This window comes from Marmota monax, unplaced genomic scaffold (genome assembly GCF_021218885.2).
Source record: "Marmota monax isolate L192 unplaced genomic scaffold, Marmota_monax_Labrador192_F-V1.1 WCK01_AAM20220418_F8-fsc00040, whole genome shotgun sequence".
NCBI classification, from domain to species: Eukaryota; Metazoa; Chordata; class Mammalia; order Rodentia; family Sciuridae; genus Marmota; species Marmota monax.
This window is the reverse complement of record NW_026692782.1, coordinates 11882670-11904868: the sequence shown is the minus strand read 5'-3', so window position 1 is coordinate 11904868 and position 22199 is coordinate 11882670. Positions and strand designations below refer to the sequence as shown.

At 53.0% G+C, this 22199-nt stretch overlaps 1 protein-coding gene across 1 annotated transcript in view; it reads left to right on the top strand.

Moving 5' to 3' along the window:
• The window catches only part of Pebp4 (phosphatidylethanolamine binding protein 4), a 194687-nt gene that overhangs the window by 158378 nt on the left and 14110 nt on the right, over positions 1-22199 (top strand). The window lies entirely within an intron of this gene.

The following is a 22199-nucleotide window of genomic DNA, read 5'->3' as shown; positions in this document are numbered from 1 at the left end:
ACCAGATTTTCTTGCTGATTTACTCACCCACTGTAGGTGGCTGAACAAAGAGCAATAAATGTTTAACAATATGAATGAGTGATGATGATGACGAAGACGATGGTGGAAGAGGGCATCTGTGCGTGTCCTGTTTGGGCCCCAGGTCCCAGGGGCTTCAGGGCTTTCTTCCTGCCTGTTGGTGCTTCTGCAGACAGCAGAAACCCAGGAGCCGGAGCCTCGGAAACATAACAAGAGTTCACACAGACCTGCTGACTCCGAGCAGGACCCAACTCCACCGTTCCGGAAGAGGCATCTTGGCAGCAAGTGGGTGAACCCAGAAATCAGCAGGACCGGAGCCTGCATGAAGGAGCAAGCCCTAGTCCAGGGGCTCAGGGACAGTGATAACCATCAAGGGCCCTATTGCTACTCCATCCTACCAGATTCATGGTGTTCAGACCTGAAGGGGGTCTCAGGGGCCATCTGGTCCAACCTGCCCATTATACAGATGAGAAGACACTGAGGCCCAAAGAGCAGAAATGATTCCCCAGAGGCCAGACAGCTAACCAGGACTCACACTCCCCTCTCCTTTCATTCCACTGTGAAAACCAGGGAGAGGAGAGAGGGAAGGGGTGGGGGGCCTATCAGCCTCTGTGCTTGATGAGGTCTGTGCAAGCTAAGCTTCCTGCCTCTCTGGCTTGACACTAGGCAGGTGACAGCTTTCCGTGGAGGGAGTGACGACCGCCCCAAGAAGGCCACACAAATGGCCATGATGCAAGCCCGTGGGTACAGTTTCTGGAACAATGAGCCTTTCCTCTTCACTCTGCTCCCTAGAAAAGAGCAAAAAGGCTAACTTCCCCCAGGCCTGCAGGCAAATTCCCAATGAGAAGTCTGATCCTGCTTCTATCTCCCAAAGATCTCTCCGGGGTGTCTACGCGGGGTAAACTTTCCCGGCAATATTTGAAGCCAATTAGAGAAAATTAAGGAATGAAACAGGAGACCTCAAGTTAGTTCAGGCCACAAAATCATTTATTCATTTAACAAACTTCTACTTTGCCCCTTGTCTCCCCACTCTCCCCCTAGAGCTCAGAGACATTCTTTGTTTCTGTTGGAATGTCCCCCATCGGCAGCCCCCAGCTCCAGCCTCTATCTTCAGACTGTCCTTTCCCATCATTTCCCCATCTGGGACCCAAACCCAGCCCACACTCCACACAGAGATGGTGGGAGGGGCCCCACCAGACTCACACCCGGACAGATGTGCTCTGTTCCCCACACAGCTGTCCCAGCAGCCCATCTGCGCTCACTTCCTGCCTCCCTGCTCCAGCCCCTCTCACCTCCCACGCAGGGGTGGGGAAGCCTAGTCCAGAGAACTTTTTTTTTTTTTTTGTCTTCATCCCAAAGCCAGTGTTGAGGCTGCCGGCTACCAGCACAGCAAAGGGACCCTGGCTCCTGCCCTCCCCACTTCCCCACAAGTAGTAGAGGCCTCAAGAAGGACTTCACTTGGGCCACTCTGAAGGGCTGCACCTTGGACTTCAACCTCAGTCTCTTGGCAGCTACTCCGAAACTGCTGGGCTCTGAAGTCCTCCCAGCATCCTTTGTCCACATGAAACACACCAAGAGTTTCACTGATCCGATTTCATTATTTTGTCAAGACTAAGAAGTCCGCTTCACCCACGCCAGGTGCCTCCAAGAAAAGGAAAAATTGCTCTCAAAGAGAGTCTGATGCAAAAAGGTGTCCCACCCTGGTGGTTGTGGAGTCTGTTTGGCTTCCCCAGTCTCAGTGCAGGGAGGCACAGGGTCTGCTTTGCAGAGGGGAGGTGACACCTCTGGGAACCCGCTTGTTTCTGGGAAGCTCATGGCTCCCTCCTGGCTGCAGGCATGAACATCCATTTTCTGGCAGGCATGGTGTAGGGCAGGAGCTGGGTGACTCTAAGTTTTATGTCCTCATGGTACCCAGCCCTGGCTCTGTGCATAGGAGCCCCTTCATAAGAATGTGCTGAACTCGGCTGCCAGGCTGCTCACCCAGCACACACCTGGGTCAAGCAGGCAAGTGGGGAATCGGATTAACCCTTCAGTTTGCCTTTGGGAAACTGAACTTGGGCAATCAGGAAATGGAGAAACACAGCCGCAATGTCTCAATGAATGGAGATGAAGGGTGGTAGAGGAAGGGAGATTGCACTGTGAAATTAACAGGTGTGCCCTACTTGGTCCACTGCCTCTTCTTTAGTAGCAGGTCCTAATGCGTTGAGAGTGAGACTGAAAGACGCTGAATGATTCCCTTCTCCTAGAAATGGAAGTGCTTTAGGAGTGAGTGCAAACCTCCATGTACTCCACCTCCTCAACAGTGACATTGCCTCTCTGAGGATGGCTTCTCCAGGCAGAAATGAATCCCCAGAGCAAGAACAGGTGCCAGGAACAGGCCCAAAGTGCTAATCCAGACTTTCCATTGGCAAGAAGGGACTCCCTTCCTGGACCGGGTAATTCCAATTCACCCCACTCTCTCCCCCGCATACATAGACACACACAGTCCCTCACCTAAAGCAGGCACTGCTGGGTGCTAAACCTCACAGCCAGGTGAGGGGCAGTGCTGTTCTTTCTGACAGGCTGGGAACCCATTAACCATGGGCGTCCACTTGGACTTTTCAATAGCTTCCTTAAGATGAGCTGCCTCTGGGTGGCCAGGTAACTGTAGTTTTACGTTATTTTACTTCCATAGAGTTTTGTTAAGTATCTAAGAAGGGGAAAAAAAAATTCTTCCACAAAGATACTCATGTCACCTTTTTCCATTTGACAAATCTGGACGCCATGATTGTGTGAGAGTCCCTGCCATTCAGGTCCCGGCCTGAAAACTCTGATCTGATAAGTCTGAGCCTAACGTCACAGAAAGAAAGAATAGCTGATGACGGGAGGGCTGGATGACAGACAAGCAGGAAGGCAGGCTGATAAGTGCATGGCAAGCTCAGAGGCCAAGGCTCATCCTCATCCAGGGCCTTGAAAGAGGCAAGCAGCTTGGCCAGGGGCTCTCCTCTGCTTCTGGAATCATGATCTGTGCTCCAACCAAGAGCAACTTGAAATACAAATATAGGGCCACACCACACACACACACACACACACACACACTTCCCTCCTCTAAGACAAGCCTCCTGTTTTACCAGCCCACCAATGACTGGGCCTCTCTCCCCACTCTTTTCTTTTTCAGAGAAAAAGAAATTCCACATTCACATATTCACCCGGGTTCCTCTTCCAGTTCACTCCAGTTCATCAAGTTTTAGAAAAACCTGGGGTCTTGGTTATCAGACCCCTGCTCTCCAAGGCAATGGGGACTTGGAAGGAAGGGACAGGACTTTGTTCTGACCCCCTTCCAAGAGGGGTCACAGATTATCTTGGGGGGACCCTCAGCATCTCCAGGTATTATGCACATTTAACAGCTTCTCTAAGCTTCTGAGTTGAGGACTTCCACCTCTGCTCTCCGACTCACGGGATCTTAGTCCAGACGGCCACCTGGCCAATCTCAACCTACCTGGAACCCTACCAAGACCCCTAGAAGCAGGGGCCTTGACCTTGGAGCCCCTGCAGCATGAATTCCCTGGGACAGATTTCACAACCCAGCACTGAGTTTTACTACAAGTTTCAGACAAAGAAGGTGTGTCAGAGCTGAGAGCATGCTTCTGCCCGCTGCGTGGGCGTCAAGTTCAATGCCTTCTTGTCAACACTTGAATGTGTTGAACATCACTCACAAGGGCATTCTTTAAGAAACCTATTAAGTTAATTACCCAGGCATTTTTTTTTCTTTCTCTCCCCCTATCCATGCATCTCACATAAGAAAAAAAAATTGGCTTTCTTCTTCTCTGAGACACTTTTGATGCAACTCCCTGGGCACAATAACATCTTGTTTATTTCTCTAACAGTTAGTCAGGTTGGCTGCACCGGGGAGACCTACTCCTTTGCTCAGGTCTTAGTACTAAGAGGAGCAAAAACAGTGTAAAGTGTGACCTTGGCATCTTCCTTTCTAGCTAACTATCCCCAGGAGGGGCAATGGCAAGGGTGAGAACAGTGAAGGATGAGACGGGCGTCACCCAGAGGAGGAGGTCAATCAACAAGCTTTTATGAAATACCAGCCATGTGCCCAGAACTGTCCACCTTGTTTTGGGAAGAAGAAAAAAATTCTGTCTAGATAAAATTTTTTCCCAATTTCATGCACATTCAAGCTCTAGGAAAATGAAAGTGTTAATTTGTTATAAAGAATCTCAGCTGGGCATGGTAGTGCACACCTGTAATCCCAGAAGCTCAGGAGGCTGAGGCAGGAGGATCATCATGAGTTCAAAGTCACCTCAGCAACTTAGTGAGGCCCCAAGCAACTTAGAAAGATGCTGTGTCTAAATATTAAAGTATATATAAAAAGGAAGGGAGGGCTGAGATGTGGCTCAATAGTTAAGAGACCCTGGGTTCAATTCCCAGTACCCCCCCAAAAAAAAATAAAATAAAATCTCAATCTGGGAATCAAGAGAACTGGGTTGCAGACTCACGCCATACTCTGTATCTGGTCCTACAGATGCCCTGAATTTGCTCCTCTGTCAAATGCAGGTGGGCCTGGATGAAGGATTGCTGGGCTCCCTTGTGGTTCCCATCATTCAGGGCTCCTCTCTGCCTACCCAGCTGCCCACAGCACCCCACTGGACAGACAGGGGCAACGTTCAGACAGACTGCAAATGGGGACCAACTCAGAGAGTTGATCCACATGCTGTGTTAGGGGCCATGCTCTGCATGGTAGCACCTCTGTCCAGAGAAAGAGGAGACGGGTAGAGGCCTGGGGCAGACATGGCCGTCTAGCTCTAGCGGGTAGGTGGAGGTCATGAGCCCAGGAAGGCAGGCGTGCTGCTGGGGGTGACATGACATAGATGGGACCTCTTGCATTCAGATGAAAGCAACAAGAGGTCCAGAGATACATGGGATGTACCAACCGGCCAGATCTCAGCCTCCCAATCATTGCATTGTGAGAAGTCAGGACTGCGAGCTAGGATAAGGAGAAACACCCCCCCCACACACACACAGCTTCCTGGCCAGGACCCTGCATAACCCAAAAGCCATCTCCACTCTTTCCCACTTCCAAGGAGGCAAAACCTGGGAACAAGTACAGGCTCTGCAGCAGAGCAGTATGGGATATGCCCACCCATACCCACACCCATTAGGTACCCTGACACAAGACTGCCGTTCCCCAGTCCCAACAGTAAAACCACTTAAACTCAGTGGGCTCATCTTGGTCCTTGGGGCAAAGCAGCACTGATGTGGTGAGGCCTCTGGGTGAAATTAAGGAGTTCAGAGGGACTCAAGGACCCAACTGGACCCACCAGAATGACTTAGAAGTGCTGCTCCTAAATCATTTGTGCCTTGTGGTGGCCTTTTCTGTTCTCCGGGCCTATTGAAGGGCCAACCTGTAAGTCGGGAGCCCTGTACCTTCCAGAAGGGCTCTCTTTCCCCAGGATGCTGTTTTCCTAGGGAACCCCAAGACTGCCTAAAGTTGTTCTCACCCTCCTTCCTGCCCTCCCTCTGACTCAGGGCTGATGAAATTCTGAGGACCTCTGACTCACACCCCCATTCCCTACTCTCCCCAGAGACCACCTCCGTCCCTAGCAGTCTAGTGCAGAAGGGTGTTGGGAGAGGGCAGGAGTGCTGGTAGAGAGAGGCCAAGGACTTGACCCTGAGCACCTCGAGGTTGGAAAGCTGGGCTCACAAGCCCTCACTGCCCTCTCCCCCGAGGCATCTAACACAGTTTCGCTCTGACGCAACCCTCCACCAGGCGGGTTCTGTGACCCAGGATCCCAGAGACTTGGGCATTTTCAGAGACAGAAGGAGAGGCCATCCTCTGCTCCCTGTCAATACTGACTGCTGGGCTTCTCTCCCCTGGCCCTGGAGCACCTCTCTCAATGGTCCATCTGACCCCAGACGGGAGCCACCGCCACATCCAAGCAGCCTGAGAACAGCCATTTCTCAGGGATGCCCCTCCCCTCTCCAGATCCGGGGAGACCTGTGGGCAGAAGCTTGGAAGGAGGGCAAAGCAGTAAAGACAATTTTATCTACCTTCCTCACACCTCTCTGCATGGGGCGTGCAGGTGTGTGTGTGTGTGTGTGTGTGTGTGTGCGCGCACGCGCTCGTGCAAGCCCCAGTTGCTCAAGTTGACTGAAAGTCTAAGTATTGCATCAGCCAGGGCCTGGATCCAGGCAAAGACCAATCTTTGCTCCTCCTTCCACCCAGGCCAGGACAGACATGTCCCCTAGCGCAGGCCACAGCTCTGCAGTGGGGTGTGCACACTGCTGTGAGCTCTGCTGGATAACGTCTGTGCACACTCACACTCACAGCAGCAGCCTCTGTGGGAAGGCTTTCTAGGAGAATTTTATGGCCAAAGAAGAAATCTGGGTGCTGTGGGAAGAGCCCAGGCCAGGGAGTGGGCAAAGCCTGACGGGAGGGGAGTCAGGCCGCACCTTCCTCTAACTCTGCAGCCTGCAACCCTTTTCCAGGTCTCAGACTATTCAGTGAGGGGGGCCGGGCAGAGAAGCAGGATCCCCTAAGGACCTGCTTCTGCCTCTCAGCGCCCCTCCTCCTCACGCGTGCATGCATGCACATGTAGACAAATACACAGACCTTAGAACTGGAGAGAAACCTTGAGACTTGCAAGAAATTATCCTCATTATTTTACAGAAGAGGCAACAGAGGCCCACAGATCAAGTGACTCACCCAAGGTCACCCCACTTTAAGCCCAGAACCCAGGCCTTGTGTCCTCTCAAAATACCAGGTCAGAAGGCTGGGCTTGGGAGAAAGGGGAGGTCTGGACAGGGTGGTGGGAGCCCCTGAGGACCTCCTAGAGCTCTGCTGTCCTGCATAGTAGCCACTCGCCAGGGGTGGCTCTATTTAAACTAACCAAAGTGAGATAATTGCTGCTATAACTCTGTTCCTCAGTAGTGATAACTCCCTTGTGCAGTATTTGATGGGCACAGTCAACTGGCCACTACTCTACAGCATCGGGTAGGGCGAGATATTTCCAGACATCACAGAGCACTGGGGTGGACAGAGCTGATGTAGGGAGAAGTAGATTGGGTATCAGGTGTCCTGCAGGAATCCTTTCCCTAATGGAGGACTGAGGTCTCCCACAAAGGAAGGAAAGAAGGAGGGAGAGGAAGAGAAAAAAGAAGAGGGTGGGCAGAACAGAGGAGGGGAGAGAGAAGAGAGAGAGGTGAGAAAGAGGCTTGAATAAGAAAGAAAGGTAGGTTGAAAGGGGGAGTGGAAGGAGGCAGGTGTCCTGTCTGACCAACCCTGACCCACCGGTCCTAGCCTCGGGGAGACTCACACTCTCCTCACTTACTCCAGAAGCCCCAGGGCCTGGGATGAATCACAGGCACCAGGACCAGGGACATCCCCCGGGCGGCTCCCATACCTGAGTTCCTAATTGGCAAAGATGCCCCTTGTCCTCTTCCACTGGGAGGGAAGATCTAACTGGGGCACCCTGAGGTCCTTTTCACAGTCCCTGACAGTAAAAATACGTCTTTGAGAAAAGAAAGGGAGGGAGGGAGGGAGGGAGGAAGGAAGGAAGGAAGGAAGGAAGGAAGGAAGGAAGGAAGGAAGATCAGTTGGTCTACTGTATTAAAATGCTTCTCTTGCTTCCAGTCGGGCACATTTTTCAAACCAGGGGACACTTTGATTCCATTCCATAGACACATGAGCAATCCATTGTGTCATTTCCTCCCACAACCTTCTAAGCAAACATTTGAGAGACAGCACTGAGCTGGGCAAGAGCATCCTCCGTGACATCAGAAATGCCTCACTTCATTCCAATTCTGCCATCTAATGACTTGCACAGGCTCCGCCTCCCCAGCCTCAGTTTCCTGCCTTGGGGGCTGCTGCGGTTTTGAAGGGCCCTGACGGATGTAGAACTCAAGGGCAAAGCAGGCCCTCTTGTGTGCACCAACTGCTTCCCTGTGCCCCAAATGCTCACTGGGTGTCTTCCTCCTGCGTGACAAGGGGAAGCAGAGAACGGGAAGACTCTCTGAAACTGCTCACTGTCAGAGGAGAGGCAGAAGAAGGGTCCCGGCAGAGTGGGGTCCCCAGCACAGTAGAGACAAGCCCAGGGGGCCAGGGAGGAAGTGCCCAGTGGACAGGAAGAATCAAGGGAATCCAAGAAGGGCACTTGAGATGGTGAAAATCTGTGAGTCTAGCTCAGCAGGAACCTCATCAGTTTCTGTTGGTCAAACTAGACGAGGGCCCTGAGGAGAGGCCCAGACTGGCACGAGGGGAGCCTCCAGCCATGGGGCCTCAAGTCCCCCGAATCACCCAGGCTGCCCCACATCCCTACAGGTCTCCTTCCCCTCTCACCAGGGATGCCTCCATGGAACCCAAGGATAGGAACACGCTGGCTCATTACAGTCCCTCCCCTCTCACCATTGGCCTTCAGAGTCCCCTAAGTAAAGTGGTCACTGCAGTAAGCGGCCTGTCTCTGTCTTTTGTCCCTAGCCTGACACAGGAGAGTTTAGGAAGCTCTAAACTGGTCCTTCCGTTCCATGTGAGCACATCTAGGTCATCAGAGATTCTAGCGAAAGGAAAGACATCGACCCTCCCCTCCAGAACCGGTTCCCTCCACACTCCCGCTTTGTTCTGAAGCACAGGCAGAGGAACGCTGGACTTAGTCAGGAGACACATGAGCCAGGACCCCTGGAATCCTCTTCCGAACCTGCTTCCAGGTGGGACTGCAATCTCAGGGAGTCACTTCACCTCTCAAGGGCTTGTGCCCCTCAGCTTGTAATCAGGGGTGACAGTCTCTGCCCTATCGGCCTCCTGGCAGAGGAGGATTAGGTGACATGGTGGTGCACACACGCACCAGACACACCTGTAGTGCACCTTGCTGGCTCACATCCAGGACGGTTGTCTTCACCCTGCAGCACCCTGACACCACCTCTGAGTGACTCTCTAAGCCTATTCACTCCCCACCCTCCCAATCCAAGGATTTGGCACCTGGTCCTCTCTAGATGTTCCATTCCTACTGCTGTACTCCCACAGAAGGCCAGGTTGACCTGGGGGTGGTGCTTTGTCGGCCCTGCCTGATGAGAGGGCGATTGTCTCAGGGGAGAGAGGGCTGAAGAAAGGAGGTTAGGTTTGGGCACAAGGAACCCGCATTCTTGGGATCAAATGCCCTCTGTTGACCCCAATTATCTGCAGGCTGCCTGGAGGCAGGGCTGGGCCAGCGCATGGATGGGAACACTGAGACTGCAGGCTGACTCATAAATGAATCTCTTGCCACTCGCAGACCCTGCCGTGGTGGCCTGTGGCCCCTGTCCAGGCTGTGACTGGAAGACCCCTGCTCGTCTGTTCCAGAGCTCTGGGGAAAGCAAAAGTCCTGTCTCTCCATCCCCAGGGTGGGTGGGGGCTCTGATTCTGCCCATCCACCTCCCCCAAGTGCTACACTCACCAAGACCCCCTGACAACCCCCTGGCCACCGTCAGCCCCTACCCAGCTCACCCTTCTCTATGGCAAGCGGGCTGGATTGTTGATTTCCACTACGCTTTATCCCAAGTGATTACATGTCCCCTTGACCAGTTTCTACAATGTTGCGGAGGGGTGTTTGAAGAACGACTTGAATCTCTCTCATTGAGTGAATCCTGGGAACACGGGGCGAGTATCTCTTTAGAAATCCTCCTGCATGGCAGGTCACACTGGCCTGCTGCCACAACACCCGGGGCTGTGAGCTCACCAAGCTCTAGGAAGCCAAACAGGGTCAGGCTTGGCTGGTCCCTGAACGGGAGACCTCCCAAGCAAAACACAGGTGCTGCTGGTGAATCAGCAGGCCAGCCCCTCCCTCCCAGAGTCTAGCCCTTCTCAGGTGTTGGATGGCAGCTAAGATGATTCAGTGAACTCCTATCAGCACCTGGCCAGGGGAAGGGAGCATGGTGCAGCCCGAGGGCTTTCTGCCTCAAGTGTTCCATTCTTAAGAATCCGGGTGTCTGTGTGTCCTCCATTCCTGTCCCCTGCCTTTGCCCACTTCCTGAGGCTGGGTTCTTAGCCATCCACCTCAAGTCCGCAGGCTGTCTGAACAGGATAAAAGCATGGACAGAAAAGGTACCTCCTGAATCCATGGCCCCCAACCCCAAACAGCTGTGGCCCTGGCTGTCATCAGGCTCTGAGCCTCGGCCCCCAGGACAGTCCCTTCTGCTTTGGGAACAGTGAGGATGAAAGGTGTCCATGAAATGAGGCCCGTCATTAGCCTGTTTTATGAGCTCGCAGATATTCATTACACCCCAACCCCATCATTAGAGGCTGCAGGGAGAACTCGGGCCCTTTCTTTATTGCAATAGAAACTGAAGGGGTTTCTCCTGCAAAGAGGAGCTCTGCTTCCACTTCCAGGCAAGGGGTCCTGCCCAGGAGGGGGTCAGAAGCCTCTGTTCTTAGGTCTGACTCTCACAGCCCCTCAGGCAAGCTTCCTTCTCCCCCTGCAGCCGGGCAGACCAAGGGAGGGTCAAGCAGCTCATTGAGGGTATGATAAAGGCCTGGGGCTTATTGGGGAGTGGGAGACCCTATTCAGATCCCAAGTCTAGCGTGAGAGGCCACCCCAGCCCATAGCTCTCCCTGACTTCCTTGAGAGGCACTGCTATCTGCAGAACTTCTCTTCCGCTCTTTTCAGGAAGCCCTCCTTCCCCCTACCAGGCCCTATGGGCTGTCCACCTAGAAGGAGCTCACAGCAAACTAAGTGGGGATGAGTTGGCATAAGCCAGGAGTGAGGGCAGGGCATGTGAACTGGGAAAAAAAAAAGACTCTGTTCTAGCCCCTCATTCTCTCTTTACCTTTTCCCACAAGGCCAAGGATCTCCTAGCCTGGCCACTTACTCAAGACCACGGTCAGCACATGGCTGAAAAACCAACCACCTGCTCTGGCCTGAGCAGTGCCCCTGCTCACCTCCTAAATTTAATCCCTTCGCACAAATCCCACTGAGCAGCTGGTGGGTCCTCCCCTGCAGTCTGTCCGCTTCTCGTCCCCAGAGAGGTGACTACAGAGCCTCAGGCACGGCAGGACCTCAGGCCTGGGGGCCAGAGAGATGGAAGTGCCAGTGGTAATATGTTGGAGGCCACCCTGCTGGTGCAGGCCATGGAGGCTGAATGGAGCGTGGCCAGAGCCCACAGAGAGGAGCGGGCCTCCAGAGCAGGCGGATTAATCAGCCGTCACTTGGCATTCATTAAAGGCCCCTTGCTTGTCTACCCTAGCCACTGTCGCTAAGGCAATTAGCTGTTTACCACAGAAAGTTCAGTGGAGAAGTTTGACTCAGTCCCTGCGGCTTTGCCTAGACGCTCTGCACTCCCAGGCTCCTCACTGGACGGCCTCTGGGGACGAAGCATGGTGGACTGTGACTGCAAAGAGATGGGGTGAGCCTCACACCAGGAGGGACCAGGAGGCCTTAGGAGTTTGTAGCTGTCCCTTGACTCCCTTTGGGGCTCTCCTCTGCTGTTACCCAGTGGCCTTTCCTCCCATCTGCTCATGCCCCTCGGCACCATCACCTGGAATGGCCAGGCCCTCTTCAAGGTTGTGCAAAGATGATTTCAACACTTTGAAAGAGAATGAGGATGCTCCTTATGGCGGGAGGGGTGGGGGGTGCTGTGTGCCAAACACCACGAACTACCCTGAGCTGAGCCCTGTGCCTGCAGGGGGTGATTAGGCTTCCTCCACACGCAAACCTTCCTAGCCTCTGGCCCTGAGCTGCCCTAACAAATGGCCACCCAGATTCACCCTGCTGTTCAGCAATGTGTCGGTTCCCAATATACTGCAGAGACCTATGGGACCAACTGTAAGGTCAGGGTGGACTTTACTCCTAATCTGGATTATTTTTTTCATTGTAATTCCCAAACTCCCAGGTTGGCATCTGCATTGTTAAAAGTGACACAATAGAATAAGAGCAAGCCTGGACCTGGCCGTCAAGTGCCTGGTCTCGGAACCCAGCAGGGCCCTGGTGGGCAACGTCCATCCTCCCCTGGGCCCAGTTTATCACAAGCAGGCGGAGATAAAAAGGCCCCCACACAGGCCCTGCCTCAGCTCAGGGAGAGTAGCAGTTCCCCAGGTGGCAAGTTGCTTGGGGGAGAGAGAGAGAGAAAACCCAGGAAGTGGCTTGGCCTCGGGGGTCCTTCTGGGACCAGGGCCCTGGAGCACATTGTGACCCTAAACCTAGGCCACTCCACATGCCTCCTCTGATCTATAGGCTACTATAGCAGCAGCTCTCTGTTCCTGTCTCTCTCCTTCCCCAGACCCCTAAGGTCCCCGCCTACCTGGGAACAGGCTTCCCCTTCCTCACATAGGGTGGGACTGAGGAGCATGGTCTGAGGAAGGCGCACCAGTGGCTATCTAGAGCCCACAAACAGAACCAGGTGCAGTGGCACACACCTGTAATCCTAGCAGCTGAGGCAGGAGGATGGAAAGTTCAAAGCCAACCTCAGCAATTTAGCAAGATCCTAAACAACTCAGCGAGACCCTGTCTCAAAATGAAAAGGGCTGGGGATGTGGCTCAGTGGGTTCAATTCCTGGTACCCTCCACTAACAAAAGAGCCCACAAATACCCCTGGGCACCCATCAAGCAGAGCACCCTACCTACCCAGGAATTCAAAGGCTCAGAGCATCCTGGGTCTGAGAAGGGAGAGGAGGGGCCCTGCCCCCCCTAGCCCCTGCCCTGCTGACTCCCACACAATTCACTGCCCCTGACCACCTGACTGAACCACCTCACCTGACAGCCAGGGCCACCTTGGGACTTGAAGGTCAGCCAGGTCCTGCTGGGGGAAGCGTCATCCCAGGGAGCCAAATTCTATAAGAGACGGGAAAGGGGGCACAATCCAGATAAAGGCTCAGAGGGTTCCCACCATCACTGCCACCACATGTCTGATGAGGATTCAGTCTCTTTCCTGGGCCCAGAGACCCCAAGGAATCAGGCAGGTCTGGGGCAGGTGTGTCAAGAAGTTGATGTGTGTGTGTGTGTGTGTGTGTGTGAATCACCTCTGGTTCTTGTCAAAACAAAGATCCTGATTCAAGAGCCTAGAGCGGGGCCCGGGATGGTGCGTTTCTAAGGAGCTCCCGTCCCAGGTGGGCTGCTGCTAGTGAGGACAGGCACTTGGAGTAGCAAGGTGCTGGGGTTCCAGCAGGCTCACTGTCAGTCCTCAGAAGAGCAAGACGGGACTCAAACGGGGCTTGGACTATCTCTGCTCCTTGTCACCCGGTTTCGCAGAGCCTCCCACTCTTGCCAGCGCCTTTTCTTGTGTTCCTGACCTTTCTTCCACTGGGTTCTTCTCTTCTTCCTCTCTTCTTTCCTTCCCTCCTCCCTCTCTGCTTCTTTCCTTCCTCTCTCCTGTCCTCCCTCCTCCCTGTTCATGAGGCAGCCAGGCCTGGGCCCATTGGTGGTGAGGAAGAGAAGCAGCTCTCTCCAGCCGAGCAGAGGACGGAATCCTAAAACGGAGCAAAGGAGGGGGGAAGAGCAGAAAAGGGAACCCAGAATCTGATTCCCCTTCCCAGCTCTGGCAGCTCTTCCCCAGTGAGGCCCTGGGGAGGCTCCTAAGGGCGGCGCCCCTCCTCCCACTCCATCCCCTACCCCAGCCTGTGTGGCTGGGAATCTCAGGGAGGACCCTCCTCTCTTACATGGGAAGTGGGGAGGGCCGTGCAGCCTGGAGATCCTTGACCATTTCCATTTGGCAGTGAGAGCAGGACGGGATGGCTCAGGGCTGGGGGTTGAGGAGAACCTCTCAGCCAACTAGAGGAGAGGCAGAGAACTACTGGGCCAGACACTGTGGAACCTGGGGCACCTGAGGCAGAAATTATAGTCCCCAGAAGCCCCAGGCATGGGCTCCAGCCCAGGCCAGGTGGGTGCCAGGGGTCTGCTGGGAACCTCTGTCCAGCCAGAGTTAGGGCCCTCCCTTGTTCTTGCCTCCTAGGGGTGCGGCCACCCAGCCAGAAAAATGGGGTGCTGGGGATGAGAGATGGAGAGCATTGCAGTTTCCCAAGCTCTGTTTGTTTTGGGGATTAACTGCACCCCTTTCCTAATCATTTCTTGCAGCCTCCCACATGCAGGCTGGAAGGAAGACCAGTCCAGTGCCCTGCTGCCTCCTAGATGATGGCTCCTGCCAGCCTCTATAGCTCCCAGCCCACGACCCTCACACCTGCAGTGGAACAGGCTGGCCGAGAAAACCTGTTCAGACCTCAGTCCCAATCAGTTGTCTGTTTGTCCTGGTGCCCTTCCAGGGGCCAGAGAGTCCCACACCCACTTCTAATCCCATGGCCTCTTCCCAGATGCCAACTTCCCTGCTCCTCCCATGGAGGGGGCCAGTGTGTGATCATCTGTGCATTAGTGTGCACTTGAACACAGGTGTGAGTGTGTGTACTTATATGCATATACGTGCATTTATGTGTGTGTATGCATACATGAGGGTGTAGGTGAGCATAAGAGAAAACATGTGTGAGTGTGTGAGCACAGTGCATGTTAAGTATAGGAACATGTGTATGTGTGCATATATGTGAGTGTGTAATACTGAGTATAATATGTAAGTTGCGTGAGTACGAGGGGTAACCATTTGTATTTAAGTGTGTGAACATGTATGTAAGTGAGCACAAATGTGAGTGTATGTGTGATCATGTGGGTGTGTGTATATGATCACATTTCCAGGGTGAGTGTGTAGGGCATGTAGGTACATGTGAGCACAAGTGTGTGAGTCTATGAGCACGTGGCAGTGTGTGGGTGTGTATGTGTGTGAGCATGAAATGTGCGACAATGTTTTGCAAGTGTGTGCTTCCCTCATGGTTCCTGGCTCTGGCTCTCTCCCTGCCCCCGGGTGGACCCACCTCCACCATAGATCCCCCTTGTCAGCAACTCCCACCCAGGCCTCTGTCCTGAGCCTCCTTGCAGCCTGCCTGTGTCTCTGTGTCCCTGAGAGAGTATGTGTCTCCGTGGGAAGGGGGGGTGGGGGCACAGAAAGGAGCAAGGAACAAGAAAAAGAGGAGGCCAGGCTCAGATGGTGTCATTAAGAGATACTAATGCCCCTCATCAAGGCATATTAATAAACATCACGCACCACTCACTCCGCACACCCAGAGTGAGCCACAGGCCCAGCGGGATGGGCCACAGTCACAGCTGGGTAACCTCCGAGCCCCCCGGCACAGCCATTAGCCTCACAAGGTTGACCCTGCCTGGAAACTTCTTGGACCTGTCATAGCCAAAGATTGCTGGTGGGGTGGGTTCTGAGGCTCACAGCCACCAAGGCCCCTCCTCCCTCCTCCACCAGTCGTTTCATGACAAAGTTTCTCAGGGAGCTCAGCTCAGTAATGACCCTTGCGCTTGGACAGCACCATGGGACTCCAGAACACTCCATTTCTAAATTGCATCTTCACAACTCTGTGAGGAAACCAGGGCTGTGTCATCACCATCACTATAGATATGGAGACTGAGACACTGCGAAATTGAGTGGCATGTTCAAAGTCTTGTAGCTAATTGGTAATGACATGGACTGAGGCTGGCTTGCCCTGTAGAATGGCCTGTTAGAGGTTGAGTCACCCAAGTAGGGCTGCTGTAGCTGAATGTCTCCATTTCCCGAGTCCCTGTGGCTGCCAGAAGACGGACCATAAAGGCTGCACATTAAACTGGGTAGTGGGCCCTCACCGTCCAAGCTGGGGTCTCCGGGGCCACTGCACTTAGCAGGGAATTTCCTGAAAAGGAGTACCAGGGGGAGCTAACTCATGCACAGGGCCTGGCAAAATGCCTGCCACCCTGCAGGAATTCTCCCAAGGGGGTTCCCTTTCCTTTAGGTGGTGACCACTGAGTAAACATTCCATTATTGGCCTCTAGGGAGCTTGAAGCGTGGAAGGCTGAATGGCACGTTCTTTTTATTGGCTTTTCAGCTTTACAGCTTGGTGCTGTAGTAGTGTGCAAAACTGTTGTTCACTGTGACAACCGTGATGGTGTGGAAGATTACGTAAGGTCTTCTCCACATCTGTGTTGAAGAAGATAAGAGCTAGTGTTTTGATAAGATAGCTATCCAAAATAGTTAAGATAAAAGAAGTCAGGGAGCTAATATTAAGAGTCGAGATATCAGGGGAAATGTACTTAGGAGGTATACCCTGTTGCCTTCATGATTACAGATAAATGGAGTATTCTGACACCAAAAGCTCTGACTTTTGTCCTGCATATCTAGAAATGGCAATCTTCAGTGGCATTTGCTTTCCACCTATCTTAATATCTTGGGTCTTCTCACATGCCGGATGCTTGATTCCTTTTCTTCTTCCTACCCTCCTCCTAACCCTTCCCCTGAGCCATGTCCACAGAATGAGCAACCCATGACCAACAAGGGTCCACAATTCCTGGGGTACATTCTACTGCCTGGGTTTCAGGGACTGAAAGTAACTGAGGCCAGTGTCACCAAGCAAGAGTCGCCCAGGACAGAAAGATGGCAGTCCTGGCCATTGCAGGTCCCAAAGGAGCCAGGGGCTGGAAGCTGGTATCTGTGTGACAAGAAAGGAAGGATGTTCTCCGGACAGTTGTTATTTATGTTCATGTGGTAAAATCCAGGCTTTTATTTATTTTTCTTTTGAGTGCTTTTCGGTGTTTTAAATCTTTTTTTGCAATAAACGTTTTGTTCTTTCATGAGCAGAAACAAAAAAGCTACTGTTTGTAAAGGAGCAGTGACTGGGGGCCAGGGATCCTGAACTCACCTGCTCTGAGCCGGGCCATTAATGAGTGGCGAACTCAGCTGCATCCTCTCTGACTTGCTGTACAGGCAGTGGCCCAGAGCCTCACCCCATCCATATGCTTTCTTGACCCTAGAGGCAGCTCAACCAGCCTGTGGGGCTGGTGACCCTCCTGGGACACAGCTGCTGAGCATTTGGAAAACAGAAACAGCCTTGCCTGGGATCTATGGACTCAAGGGTCCGCCTGCTGATAGCTTTGCTTCTCAGAAATCAGAAGCACTGCCTGCCGTTCAAGCCTGACCTCCCACCTGTCTTCTAGCCTTCCTTTGAGTCTCTTCCAGACATGCACGCTGGTTCTTGCTTCAGCAGACAGCTCATTCCTGGGAGATCTTCTCATATCTCACTTATACATTTAGACCTTACGTAGGCAGCTTCTTCGGCTGAAGCAGTCCCTTTTTTGTCCATCGGAAAACAAAAAAAAACTTCTATGCATCCTTCAAAGCCCAGAGTGTGGAGTGTAGCCTCCTGTTAATAGCTCTCTGATCACCATCCAAGCAGTTGCACCTCCCATCCTCTGTGTTCCTCTGACGTTGCCTGTAAGACCTCAATCATTTGAGCCTGTCGTAGTTATTTCTTTGTTGATTTATCTGCCCCACTAGACCATGAGCTCCTAGATACCATGAACATCTTATTTATATTTCCATCTCCAATACAGAGCCTCTCAGTCATGCATTCCTTTTCCCATCTCTCCAGCCGCCATTCCTCAGCTCCATGCTAGAGACCATCACACACACACACACCCAACCTCCAGAGCGTGAGGCTTATTGGGGAACCATGGCCTGGAACAGGGGGCTGGGGCAACCCTTACTTTTCAAGGCACAGAGAGGGCAGGGAAGTAATTCAGCAGCAGAGCACTTGCCTAGCATGCTCCAGACCCTGGGTCCAGCACAGCAAAAATTAAAATTCAAGCCACAGGCAACGTTGACCTTGACCTTGGTCTTGGAAAACCTAGTGTCAGGAAAGATGAAGCTCTTGTAAAGCCCCTCCCATCCTAAGTAAATACTTACTTCTCCAAGAAGTAAATCGTCCCCCCTCAGTCCCAGCCCACCCCATCCCACTTGCCTGGGGAAGTACCAACTCCAGATTGGAAGCCAAGCTATGAATGAAAACCCAGGGGTCCTGTTGCCAATTGGTACCAAGATACCAGGATCTGCTGCTCATCCATAAAGCAGCAGATGATATTTACCATGCTGTCCCCACTGCCCATGAGGTTTCTGGGAAGAGGCCTATCAAGTCTTTGATCTTGACATTTCTCAAGCGAAACAGGTGCACAAAATATTTGACCATCCTACACCCTGGGGTCTAGAAACAGTCAGGTCTCAGATCTGTGAGTCTCCTTCTTACCACTTCCTGCCAGGATGGACTTCATTGCACCCACCTCAGTGGTGGTCCCTCCTTTCTCCATCCCAGGGCAAAAGAGCAGGCCATGGGGTTGATTGACTGGAAGCCTTTCCCTTAGAGTAGGCACGGTCTCCCAGACTGAGTCTGCTCCAAGCCAGCATTTGTTCGGTGGCCTGGCAGCCATGGCCCCTGGGGATCCAGAGCCTGGGAGCTGTCAGTGCCTTCCACTCACTTACCCTTTGTTAATTGCAGAATACACAGAGAGCTGGATAGCACTTCCCAGTGCCGTGCCTTTCCCTGGATCCTTCGCCACTTGGCAGCTTGCAGGCAGCTGTGCAGAACAGCAAGGAGCTTTCTCACCCAGTGCCAGTGTCAGGGAGTCTGGAACTCTGTTTCTGTTTTCCCTTTTCTCTCCCCCTCCTCTCTATTTTCCGCCCAAGGGCTCTGTGGCTCATTTCTCCCAGGACTCTCCCTCAACTCCCAAGCCTTACCTTTCAAGTTCAGGCCTCTTCAGATGCCTCCCCCCACCTTCTCAGAGATCAAAAAAAGTGAAACTTCCCTCTCTGGCCGGGGTTCACAGCCAGGCAGAGTGATTGAATACTCCTGTCCAAATGGGAAGAGGTGGGTGAAGAGATTAAATCATCTCTCCCGTGCTCGAAGAAATGTGCCGCTGACCTTCTGCGAGGGGGTCAGCCGGTGTGAGGACCTGAGGCCTTCTCAAAGCCCAGGTGGGCGGGCAGTTGCCTGGAGGTAATTGAAAGGGAATGAGGACAGCCAGCATCCGTGCTGGGACCAGCAACTGCTAGGCCCCTTCCCCACCCACCAGAGCTCACTAGCCAAGTCCAGCCACATAGCCTTTGCCTGCAAGGCTAACCAGGGCGGAAGAGGAGGGTCTCTGGACTAGAAAAATGGCAGAATGCATCCTTTCCCTGGAGAAGCTGAAGCTCCTCTGCTTTCATTCTGGTCTGATAGGGATAAAACTCTACCCTTCCTACACATGAGGTGTTGTGAGGTCAATCGGTGGGAGACAGCGCCCTGGAGAATACCTGCTAGGGATATAAACTAATAGTGGGTACAAACAGACCCCTGGCTTCCAGTGTTGTGCTCTTGATTTGACCTGAGACAAACCAGTCAGAACAAGTAAGACAGTCTTGTGTCACCCCTATCCTGGTATGGGGTTGCTGTGACCTCAATGGAGCCCCAACTTTTCCTAAGCATCTCACATGCCAGTTCCAAACTAGCTCTACAGAGACAGTGGGGGCTTAAGTGGGAGAGAGCTGGCTCCAGGGCCTGGGCCTTTTGGTCACAGTGCTGTCCTGTGTTTAGTTCACCAAGTCATGACAAGCCCACCACTCCTCTGGGAGACATCGTTGTTGGAAGACCCTTATTAAAGCTCAGAGAGATTGATGGTGCAAGGAGCGGATGTTTAATGTAGACTGTGTCCTTAGCAGCTTGGGGCCCTAGGTCCCACTCCCGGGAAGTCGCAGGTTCTATAAATGCAGAAACTCCCCCCAAGTGTCCAGAGGGCCCAGCTCCTCTCCTGAGGTAAGAATAAATTGTGCCTATTCCTATGCCAGGGAGTCACGCATGTACCCAGAATCCTAAACACATTTGTACATGTGCACATTCACATACATATGCACATGCGCACACGCACATACACACACACACACACACACACACACACACACACACTGGGACCAACTTTTAAGAAAAAGGAGCAACTGCTCTTCTTATATCCTGGGCCTATAAGGAGCAATTTACCCCTCCTCCTCCATGTCCTTGCTAAGAGGATCATGGGTCAGACTCCCCAACCCCAGAAGATGCTACAAAGGAAGATTTGCCTCCCTGAAGCCATCCTATCCCTGAATGTCCTCCCAGTACACCTCCCAAACACCTCAGGTGCCCCTGTCCTGCTGTTGTGAAAAACCCATCCTTGACTTTTCGGTATTCTTAAGGATCAGAAACCCAACTGTGTCTGCGCTGTTTGTAATTTCCATAATTATTTCCTTTTTTTAACCTGAGCATTTAGACAAGTTCCTTTTGAAAATGTCAACCTGTCTTTAGCTACAGTAAGGGAAAGGAGGTTTGGTGGTTGGCCCTTCTTAAAGAGAAGCAAGCACACCTGGAGACCAGGCAGGGGGCAGGTGGAGGTAGCAGGTAGAGGGGAGGAGGCCCAAAGTGTAGGGGGCTCTCAGCAATCTCTAGCCTCCTGAGGATTCTCCTTCCAAAGCCCATCTCTGTGGTGTCTGCGCTCCTCCAACCCTGGCTCCCACCCCATCCCCTGCAGGGCATTCCCTGCCTCTGCTCCTGAGCAGTGCTGCCAACTATGACTTCCCTGCTCACCTCCTGCAACTGAATCTCACCCATCCCTGGAGAGTTCCAGCTTTCTAAGGTGATCAAAGGCTAGACATGATTTTCTAAGGAATTTAAGGAGAGCTGATATGGGATGGGGGAGTGGGCATTTCCATTCAGCCCCAGCCACCCAGACTATGTCTGGATGTTTTTGTAAGAGTTTTATTTTCTGTTATTTTTTATGTTTTTGGTGCTGGGGATTGGACCCAGGACCTCATGCCTGCTGAGCTCACATTCTACATTGAGCTACGTCCACTTCTTGCACCACCAATAAGGGTCTTCCAAAAACCATGTCTCCCGGAACAGTGGTGGGCTTGTCATGACTTCATGGATTAAACACAGGACAGCACTGTGGACCAAAAGGCCCAGGCCCTGGAGACAGCTGGCCTCAGAGTCTGTGGCCCCTTCCTCCCTGAACATTCTGAGGTTTTCTATTCACTACTCAAATGGCTCAGGACAATTATTTTGACTTCTCTGTACCCCAACTTTCTCACCTTTCAGAATACCGTTTTCTAAGGCCCCTGCCAGGTTTTGGTTCTATGGCCGAATTTTCAGCCTCTCAGGACTGACCAGTGAAGGGAGCTTGGCCAATCAATTTACCCAAGAAGATCACAGTTGCTCTATCCACTCACTGTGTGGAACTCTCTGCCACAGGGTCCATGCCTGCTCTTTCTGCCAGCAAGAGCCAGTGTCTGTCCATAAGATGAGCTTGAGACCCGGAAGAGCATAAATACCCTCTGTGCCCCAGCAGAGAACAGGGCCAGTGGGGCAGCTAGGAAGGGAAGGCAGGCAGGAAGGGCCAGTGGCTCGCCTCAGTGACCCCACCCCAGAGTTTATATACAGTCTTTGCCAAGCTGGCCCCAGTATATGAGAGGACACTCCCAGGGTGAAAGGGTGGGGGGATGCCTCCCGCCCTGAGCAAGGCTGCAAATCAGACTTTCCACACTGGCCCAGCCCTGGGGTCAAGGCTCACTGACCTACAGGCCCCAGCTCCCACCCTCACCACCTCCCTCCGGAGGAGAGAGGCCTGTTTATCACTCTGGGTGGGACCCAAGCCTGTGGGGAATTGAAGAGAAACAGGCAGCCTGGGTTGCCATTGTTTGGTTTAAACAAACCGCTGGCCTGGCCCAGGATGACTGGGAGAGTCTGAGGAGGAGGCTGCAGAACAGAGCCGTGGGCTGGGCTGGCTTCCCTGGGCCAACACCACCCACCCCACCCCCAGCCCCTGCTCTGGTTCTCTCGATATTGCTAGGGTGGGAAGAGTGGCTGCTAGGCCCCTATTGGGTCCTGACCTCCTCTCAGAGTGCTTCCACCCCTTACTCTCCGTCCCTGGCCATATCTGGGCCTGGGCAATTTCAGAGCCCAAATTGGGGGAATCAAGAGACTGCAGAGGAAGTGCCAGCCAAGTAGGGCTGGGGCATGCCACTGATGTGTGGGGCTGAAGGTGAAGACTTCCTGGGTGCTCACTATCCCTCTAGGGAGGCCAGAAGGATGGAAAGAAGAGACTCACCTGCACAGGGGGCAGAAGACCAAGTGTGGTGGGCTCTTGGGTGCAGGGGGTGGGTGTCCTGCTCCTTCTTCCTACCAAAAGTGACTTAGACCCAAACTGGGAGAGGGATACTGGCAAGGAAACTCCAAAGGTGAAGACAGTAATGAATGAGCTACGGCCTCAAGGGAGGTCAGGTAGGTTCTGGAAGGGGCCACTGGGCACCCAGGGTGGGATCTCACCCCCACCAACAACTCTCTCCCACTACCCAGGTGGGGCCTCCCAGCCCTCCCCTAT